The following is a 9,898-nucleotide window of genomic DNA, read 5'->3' as shown; positions in this document are numbered from 1 at the left end:
TGCACTTTGTAAATAAATAACTTAGTATGAATAAGTTACTGACCATCATTATCCCTTATTTAGGTCCGAGAGCCGCCAACCTTCAGAACAACTGCGTCCTGATGCTGAAGGCGATTTACGCGTTAACAGAGCAGATGTATACCGGAAGCGTGCTGACCGTGAAAGCAGTTATGGATGCCAAGGAACCCATAACATCAATAAAAAAGATGCTTGGCTGCTTATCTACCCTTCCGCCTCAGATCGGTGAGCTAACCCGGGCAGCTGCCCGAAAAGGGGTACTGACTATGTTGAGTCGGTGCCTGGCGTATGCTCCAGAATTTAAACTCGAAGAAGTAGCAGCAGGCTTTCCCCAGCTCAAGGACGACGAGTCAAAATTTTCTCAAGAGGATTACCAGCACGTTGTCAAAGAATCCCGCTTGGCAGCAACTCAACTTGCAGCAAGCTTGGATTTATCAAAGTATCAAGCCGCCTATGATGATAAGAATAAGAAAGTTAATCCGCCAACCTTTGTGACAACCAGCTTGACTCCGCGTCGACCCAAGAACCCCTTTGATTTGGAGGTGGATCTCTCATCAGTTCTGAACGATGAAGATGAATTTGCCGCCTTATCCAAGTGTAACTGGGTATTGGGCGACTTGCAAATTGAAGTCAGTCAGAGCTCAAAGCAGGCTGACCCGGGGACATGAGCAGAGTAATCCTTCATGGATGTGGCCATCAGAGCCATGTAATAAATTATTCGTAGAAAACAACCCTGTCTTGTGATTTCTTTGAAACCCTTGTGTCGCTCTCACGGCGCCTTATGATGCTTGACTCGCCCTCATTTAGTTTTATGATGCTTGACCCGTCATGGCAATAATGATTTTGATCATCAACCTGTTAGGCTTAAAAACATACATCAAACCACCTCAGTGAGTAATGGATGATAAAATAATAGCCGACTCCATACGTTAAGATGAGTCGGAAACAATTGAAAAACCTTGTGACAGTGCCAGGAAGGTAAATAATAATAATATCGTCGGCTCATTCAAGTCGCGACAGGATAGGACGAGTTATATAAACTCAAGTGCTACCCGAGGTAGACTTTTTCTATAAAAAGCTCAAGTATTTTGACCGGCTGATCACGCACGAGTCAAGCTTCAGTGAAGCGGGTTCAGTGAACAAATAGTTTCTCTATTTTCCATGTGGGGCGCTAGCCGGTACCAGACATGTTTTAACCAAGGTGAGTTCAGGGTCCATAAAGCAGAGTAACTCACCAAGAGTTCATGGTTCCATATGGCGATTCGGCCAACACATAGTCCAGTATAACCATTTGTAATGCGGTAATTTTTCGCAGGCTAAATGGGTAGTAAGGCTGATCTCAGTGAGAGGAGGCCCCCAAGTGACCTATGATTAGGGGAAAGACTGGTCATAGGATTGTAGAAGCGTATACGCTATTACCACAAAACGACTTGGGAACAGATTGCCCCCAAGTAAGCCGCCCTAGTCCAGAGAATCATATAAGGCGCCTATGTTTGAATCGTGCGCTTGTAGCGACTTTGATCCTCTTTGGCTTATCGATACCCAGTTTTGTAATAAGTGCATCATGGCGACTTATGCTCTCTGGTATAGATAGCGTCCATGCTTGGGCGACTTCTTGAGGAGCAAAATAAAAGATCCATACTTTCAATAAGATGAAATAGCAGGAAAGCCCCCGAGCTTGTGGGCATCAATTTTATTGCTTCATAAAAATGAAAAACTTACAAAAAGCAGAGCTAATAGCTCAAGTGTAATAAGGTTGCAAGTGGGCTATGTTCCAGGGGCGAGTTGACTCAGCCTCCGTGGTTGGCCGATCAGGCCGAAGATCCACCAGATAATATGACCCGTTGCGAAGATTTTTGCTGATGACGAACGGTCCTTCCCATGGGGGTGATAACTTATGCATGCCAGTGCGATCTTGGATCAATCGAAGCACTAAGTCGCCCTCCTGAAAGGTTCGGCTCTTGACCCGGCGGTTGTGGTAACGCCGCAAGTCCTGCTGATAGATTGCCGATCGGGCGGCAGCCAAGTCGCGTGCTTCCTCCAAAGCGTCCAAAGAATCCTGACATGCCAACTCGTTGTCCTGTTCCACATAAGCAGCAACTCTGGGCGAGTCATGCCTAATGTCAGTGGCAAGAACAGCTTCTGCTCCGTATAACAAGAAAAAGGGAGTAAAACCCGTAGAACGGTTTGGGGTGGTCCGGATGCTCCATAGTACTGAAGGCAATTCCTCAACCCAACAGCCTGGGGTGCGTTCCAGGGGAACCATAAGTCGGGGTTTGATTCCCCGCAATACTTCATGATTCGCCCATTCGGCCTGCCCATTAGATTGTGGATGAGCCACTACAGAGACGTCACGCCGGATGTGCTCTCGATGGCAAAACTCCTGCATCGCACCTTGTGATAGATTAGTACCACTATCAGTAATAATGTTGTGCGGATATCCGAACCGGAAGATCAGTTTTTTTAAGAACTTGACCGATGTCTCCGCATCACAAGCACCAACGGGTTCTGCTTCGACCCACTTCGTAAATTTATCAACCGCCACCAGCAGATGAGTTTTTTTGTTGGATGACATCTTAAAGGGGCCAACCATGTCTAGCCCCCAGACCGTGAAAGGCCAAGTAATAGGTATCATCCTTAGTTCTTGAGCCGGCACATGAGCCTGTCGTCCGTAACGCTGGCAACCATCACATCGACGAACTATCTCTTCTGCATCTGCATGAGCCGTCAATCAAAAAAAACCCGTGACGGAACGCCTTTGAAACCAGGGAGCGTGACCCGGCATGATGCCCACAATCCCCGGCATGGATGTCCTTCAGAATCACGCATCCTTCTTCGGAAGAAACGCTTCGCTGGAATACCCCAGAAGTGCTTCGCTTATATAATTCGCCATTGATGATGACCATGGATTTGCTTCGACGAACAATTTGGCGAGCCAACACTTCATCCGAACGTAACTCGCCTCGGGCGAGATATGCCAGATACGGAAGAACCCAATCCGGCGTAACACGGAGAGCCGCCACAAACTGGGACTCAGGGTCTGGTATTGCCAACTCCTCTTCTGAGGGCAAACTTATGGAAGGATTATGCAAAATATCAAGAAATACATTGGGAGGAACCGGCTTACGCTGTGAGCCAAGACGCGAAAGGGCATCAGCTGCTTCGTTAAGGCGCCGGTCGATATGATCAACTTGATAGCCATGGAAATGGCTCGCCACATCCAACACGGCCCTTTTGTAAGCCTCCATCAGGGGGTCTCGAGAGTTCCAAGTACCTGAAACTTGCTGAGCCACCAGATCAGAATCGCCGAGACATCTGACCCGTGTGAGGTTCATCTCTTTGGCGAGTCGCAAACCATGAAGCAAGGCTTTGTATTCTGCAGCGTTGTTGGTACATGGAAACATGAGTCGGAGAACATAGCAGAATTTGTTTCCATGGGGCGAAATCAGCACCACGCCAGCCCCCGAGCCTTCCAATTGCCTAGACCCGTCAAAATAACTTGTCCAGTACGTAAGGTCGGGCCTGTCTTCTGAGATCTGTAACTCGGTCCAATCGTTGACAAAATCAACCAAGGCGTGAGACTTGATAGCCGTGTGAGGGGTGTATCGCACGTGGTGTGGCCCAAGTTCGATCGCCCATTGGGCGATTCGCCCTGTCGCTTCTCGGTTCTGGATGATGTCTCCGAGAGGAGCGGAGCTAACAACCGTGATGGGATGCTCTTGGAAATAGTGTTTGAGCTTTCGACTCGCCATAAAGACCCCATAGACCAACTTCTGTCAGTGCTGGTATCGTTGCTTGGAGAGAGTTAGCACCTCACTAATGAAATACACCGGGCGTTGCACCGGATATTCCTTCCCTTCTTCCTTCCTTTCGACGACCACTGCCACGCTCACCGCTTTGGAGTTTTCCGCAATATACAAAAGCATAGGCTCCTTTTCAGTCGGGGCGGCCAAAACTGGCGGGTTGACCAGCTGCTGCTTCAAGGCTTCAAAAGCTTCATTGGCCTCGTATGTCCAAACAAAACGGTCAGATTTCTTAAGCAACTGATAAAGGGGAATAGCTTTTTCTCCGAGGCGGCTTATGAAGCGACTTAAAGCAGCGATATGACCCGCCATCCGTTGAACTTGATTGATATTTGTTGGTTTCCCAAGCAAAGTAATCGCCTCGATTTTGTCCGGGTTGGCTTCAATGCCGCGCTCAGATACCAGGAAACCCAACAATTTTCCTGCAGGAACGCCAAAGACACACTTGGTGGGATTAAGCTTCATCTGGTATACCCGCAGATTGTCAAAAGTTTCCCTTAGATCTTCCAAGAGCGTCTCCTTTCTGTGAGTTTTGACCACAATGTCGTCAACGTAAGCGTGGACGTTGCGTCCGATTTGGCCACGGAGACAATTTTGGATGCAGCGCTGGTAAGTCGCCCGAGCGCTTTTGAGCCCAAATGGCATGGACACATAGCAAAAAGCCCCGAAGGGGGTTATAAAAGTTGTCTTCTCCTGATCTTCCACAGCCATCTTGATTTGGTGATACCCGGAATAAGCGTCCAGGAAACACAAACTCTCGCAGCCCGCCACTGAATCAATGATTTGATCGATACGGGGAAGGGCGAAAGGGTCCTTTGGACAGGCTCTGTTAAGATTCGTGTAATCAATGCACATGCGGAAGGTGCCGTTCTTCTTGAGCACCAGGACCGGGTTACCAACCATTTGGGGTGGAAGACCTCTACGATGAACCCGACAGCCAAAAGACGGGCGACTTCTTCCCCGATTGCCTTGCATCGTTCCTCATTGAACCTGCAAAGATATTGCTGAATCGGTTTTGCTTTCGGGTCAACATTAAGATGGTGCTCAACGAATTCTCTCGGTACACCAGGCATGTCAGAAGGTTTCCATGCGAAGATGTCCCGATTCTCACGGATGAATTCGATGAGCGCGCTTTCCTATTTGGGGTCTAGACCCGCCCCGATAGTGAACTGTTTGGTTGAGTCGCCAGGGACGAAATCCACTATCTTAGTGTCGTTTGTAGGTTTGAACTTGAGAGGCGGCTGAGCGTCTGTTGTTGGCTTCTTTAGAGGTGACATATCAGCTGGATCAACATTGGCCTGGTGATATTTGAGCTCTTCTGCAGCGCAAGCGACTTCTGCGTAAGCCGGATCCCCTTCTTCACACTCTCTCGTGATCCTCCTGTCACTTTCAACTGTGATGGGTCCCTTAAGACCGGGCATCTTGAGTTTAAGGTAAACATAGCAAGGGCGAGCCATGAAACGGGCGTAAGCCGGTCGCCCAAACAACGCATGATAGGGGCTCTTTAACTTGACCACCTCAAACATCAGTGACTCACTCCTGTAATTAGATGTTGTTCCAAACGCAATTGTGAGTTTAACCCGGCCTATGGGGTATGCCGATTTACCTGGGACAATTCCTTGGAATACCGTGGTTGAAGGCATTAAATCTTTCTCCAGCAAGTTCATCCTTCGAAAAGTGTCGAAGTATAATATGTTGATACTGCTACCACCATCCATCAGTACCTTCGATAAGGTATATCCCCCGACTTGAGGAGCCACGACCAACGCTAAGTCGCCGGGGTTGTCAACTCCAGGCGGGTGATCCTCCCTGCTCCACGATATAATCTGCTCGGACCAGTGGAGGTACCTAGGGAGCGCCGGCTCAGAGACACTGTACGCTCGGTGATTCACCTTTTTATCACGCCTGCAGGCATTGGTGGTGAAGACGTGGTATTGCCCGTTGCTTAATTGTTTGGGATTGTTGCGGAACCCGCCATTATCATCTTGCCCCCGCGGAGCCCCTGTGGGGGTGGCTGTTGAAAAACCCCAGGCGGGTTATACGCCGTTGGTTATGCACTGGATACTGGCCGCTGCTTGGCTGCGAGCCTCCCTGAGCTCCCCGTTTGGGGAAGCCGCCGAATGGGTTCTGGCATTGATTAGGTGCACCAAATTTTTCCTGCCGTTGGTCCGGGTCACCGCCTTGCCCTTTTTTGATTGCCTCCGCCCGAAATTCCCGCATCACGTAACAGTCCTCCCAGGAATGAGTAGCCGGTCCGTCCGCCATGGCGTGGTGCGGGCAGGGGCCCTTGAGTATCTCGTTATAATTGTGCGGCTTCTTTCCACTGTAACCCCTCTTCTTCTAGCGCTGGTTGCCATTGTTGGCATTGGTGTTGGCGACTAAGTCCGAGGATTCTTCCTGCTGCCTTCTCTTGCCGTTTGCTCCGTGATTATGGCGAGCGCGTCCCTGAAACCGGGTATGATTTTTGGATGACTCGCCTTTCCTCGATGAGTTGGCCTTGCCACCATCCTCTCCTGGATCTTTGGTGTCGTCTGCCTCGGCGTACCTAGTGAGGGTGTCCATTAATTCCCCCATATCTTGGACTTTTCGCTTGAGTCGCCCCAACTTCTGTACAAAGTGCTCATAGTGGCAGTTTTGCTCCAAGATCAGCACAGCCTGAGCCGGCGTGATGCCGTCCGATGAGTGAATGATTTCTGCGACCCACCGCGTCCAGTGGTGGGCCGACTCATCAGGGCGCTGAACGTAGTGCTGGAAATCGACTATTGTCATCGGTCGCTTGCAAGTCCCCCGGAAGTTTTTGACGAAACGCTCTTACAATTCAGCCCAAGTCTGGATGGAGTTGGGGGGCAAATTTTTGAACCAAGTACGCGCCGTTCCCTCAAGCATCATTGTGAAGTACCTGGCGCAGATTGCTTCACTTACATCGAGCATGTCCATGGATATTTCGTAACTCTCAACCCATCACGCCGGCTCAAGGTTCGAGGTGTAGTTAGGCACCTTTCTTGGTCCTTTAAAATCCTTTGGCATTCGCTCATTGTGAAGGGTGAGGGCCAAGCATGGCACCCCCACCTGTCTGCCGCCTCCAACAAGCGGCGCTGGGCCGGTTTGGATGTCCAGGTGATCCCGACCCGGCAGGTCCCAATGATCAGGCGAGTTGACCTGGGAAAAGGGTCGCGGTCCGCTGGTTATGGCGGATTGGTCCTCTGGTCGACTCCTGGTGCGGCTTGCCTGGGGGTGGAGTGCAGCCGATCGAGGCTGTGCGAGAACTGGGCGTTTTGAACTACCGCCGTCTTCAACATCTCAATGGCGTTCCTTGCTTCTATTTCAGCCGGGGTGTTGCCATGAATCGGAAGGGACTCTAAATGGCGAGTCGCGGCGAGCACGTTGTCCATCGGGTTGGAAAAGTGACCTCGAGGTGTCTGGAATCGAGGGACGCGATCAACAGCTGGCTGAAGCGGCGGGTTTGGTGGCTGGCCCGGCCCTCCTCCCGGAGCGTCTCCTGCCCCGGGAGTTCGTGGAGTGTCAAATAGGCGGGTCGGGTTGAGATCAGGGGGTAAATGCCCCTGGTGCTTCCGCTGATGGACAGCGTCAGATGCGCGTTGATGCCTCTCGAGCCGCCAGTTTTCGTTGTTCAAGCGAGCTGCCTCAGCGGTGATTTGAGCTTGTCGGGTCTCGATCCTGGCGGCTTCTACTTCAGCGTCTCGCTGAGCCTTTGCCACCCCATCTCTTAGCTTTGTTAATTCGGCGTTTATCGTGTCTTGGTTTTCTGCTGTTACAGGGGTCGCCATGAGCCGCATTATCTCTGCCGCCAAATCCACCAAGATCGCAGCTGGGCTTCTGGATGTTTCACCAGTCCCGTCGTTTCCTGCCGGGTTCGGCGGGGGCTGAGTTGCCCCTGCCATGTAAACGGCGATCTGACGGCGGGTCCGGTCGAGAACCTCGGGATCCATTGCTAGTGACAGGCCTCCGAGGCAGCCCCCATGTAGAGACTGAATTGAATCTGAGTCGCCCATGGATGATTCGTCATCATTGTTGACCGGCGTGGTCTCCTGAGTCGCCGATCGTTCTGGTTCCTCAGATCCCTGTGTGAAACCAACAAAGACCGGGCGGGTTAGATTTGGAGTCACGACAGGTCGGACGTACCTAGCCAGCTGGACGATGTCGGTGAGGATGTCCGGCTCAGGCATAGGTGATCCAACCATGCCGACAAAGACGTTGATCTTGCCAAAGGGGATTCTGTAGCTGGATTCGATTGAATCGGCCTCGGGCCCCCACAGCAAGTTATTGATGTAGTACTTCCCGCGGCGGCTCCGGGTCATGAGCCCCGCCGCGTAGCTCCCAGACCCTGGTAGGGCTCCCTTTGAGAACTCAACTCCACCGTGCGCAGGCCCCACGGTGGGTGCCAACTGTCGTGGTTTTGTCACGACAAATGTCCGCGTGAAAGGACTTAGCGTTGGAGCCATCGCACCTTGGTGGCGACTCAAAGGGGTTGATCGGGAGCGAGTCAGAGATTTACCCAGGTTCGGCCCCTCGTAAGGAGGTAAAAGCCTACGTGCTGCTTGGTGTTGCATTGATAGTATTTCGATTACAAGGAGGGCGTAACTCGCCTGACCTAGCACTCGATGATTTCTAACCTATCCTCTCCTTCCCTGGGACTCGCCTTTATATACAGGTCGAGCCCTTAGGGTTTACAAGAGTCCTTTCCTTTACAAATCGTGATTCTTTCTATCTCTAAGTCGCCATCTTTCCAACACTTGGAGATCTTCCCTTCGATGGATTCTTCCCAAAGATCTTGAACCGCCATCTGGCTTCCGGCCTCACCAGGTGAAAGCCCGAATCTCTTTGAGGATGAGTCGCCATCTTGATGACCCGGCCCAACTAGGGCGGGTTGCCCAGCAGATAATATCCCCAACAATACCTGCCTATGGATTGAATAAGATCCCTCAAGTAAGTTGTCATTGGTGCAAGCAATAAAAATTGCTCTCTAATATGTATGATCTATTAGTGTGTGGAAAATAAGCTTTGTACGAACATGTGATGAGGAAGACCTAAAAGCGACACACTCATAATAAAGTTCTTTATCACAGGAGGCAATATAAAGTGATGTTCCTTCGCACTAAGAGGACACGCATCCAAACCTCAAAAGCACATGACAACCTCTGCTTCCCTCTACGAAGGGCCTATCTTGTACCTTTACTTTTTGGCTTTGAAAGAGTCATGGTGATCTTCACCAATTCCTCATTCCGCCTTTATCTTGGCGAACGTCATATGCTTGGGAAAGATCTATATTCATATGTCAACTTGGAAGTAAGTACTCATGAATTATTATTGTTGACATTACCCTTGAGGTAAATGGTTGGGAGGGAAAACTATAAGCCCCTATCTTTTTGTGTGTCCAGCTGAAACTTTGGTCTCATGAGTACCACATGAGTTGTAGCAATTGTAGAGAACGAAAGAATGATTGAGTACGTGGATTTGCTTTAGAAGCTCTTATTTGACTCTTTCGGATGTTGTGATAAATTGCAATTGCTTCAATGACTAAAGTCTATCGGTTGTTACTTCTCGGTAAGGTTCTTGATCCATGCTTTACTTTGTGAAGGAACTATCACTTTAGCATAAGAGATTACATGTTGGTATTGCTGTTCTGATCATGATCATGATGCATGCATGTTCGTATCTTGTTTTGTCGACACCTCTCTCCCTAAACATGTGGACATATTTATTGAGCTAGGCTTTCGCTTGAGGACAAGCGAGGTTTAAGCTTGGGGGAGTTGATACGTCCATTTTGCAGCATGCTTTCATGTTGATATTTATCGCTTCTTGGGCTGTTATTTCACTTCACGGTACAATACTTATGCCTTTTCTCTCTTATTTTGCAAGGTTTACATGAAGAGGGACAATGCTGGCAGCTGGAATTCTGGCCTGAAAAAGGAATAAAGTTGAGATACCTATTCTGCGCAACTCCAAACATCGTAAAAATCAACGAGGATTGTTTTCCGGATTTATAAAAAATACTGGGCCGAAGAAGCGCCACAGGGGCGCCAGCGGGTGGCCACAAGCCTGCTAGGCGCGGCCAA

This window comes from Hordeum vulgare, chromosome 3H (genome assembly GCF_904849725.1).
Source record: "Hordeum vulgare subsp. vulgare chromosome 3H, MorexV3_pseudomolecules_assembly, whole genome shotgun sequence".
Lineage (NCBI taxonomy): Eukaryota > Viridiplantae > Streptophyta > Magnoliopsida > Poales > Poaceae > Hordeum > Hordeum vulgare.
Note: the sequence above shows the minus strand (reverse complement) of the source record.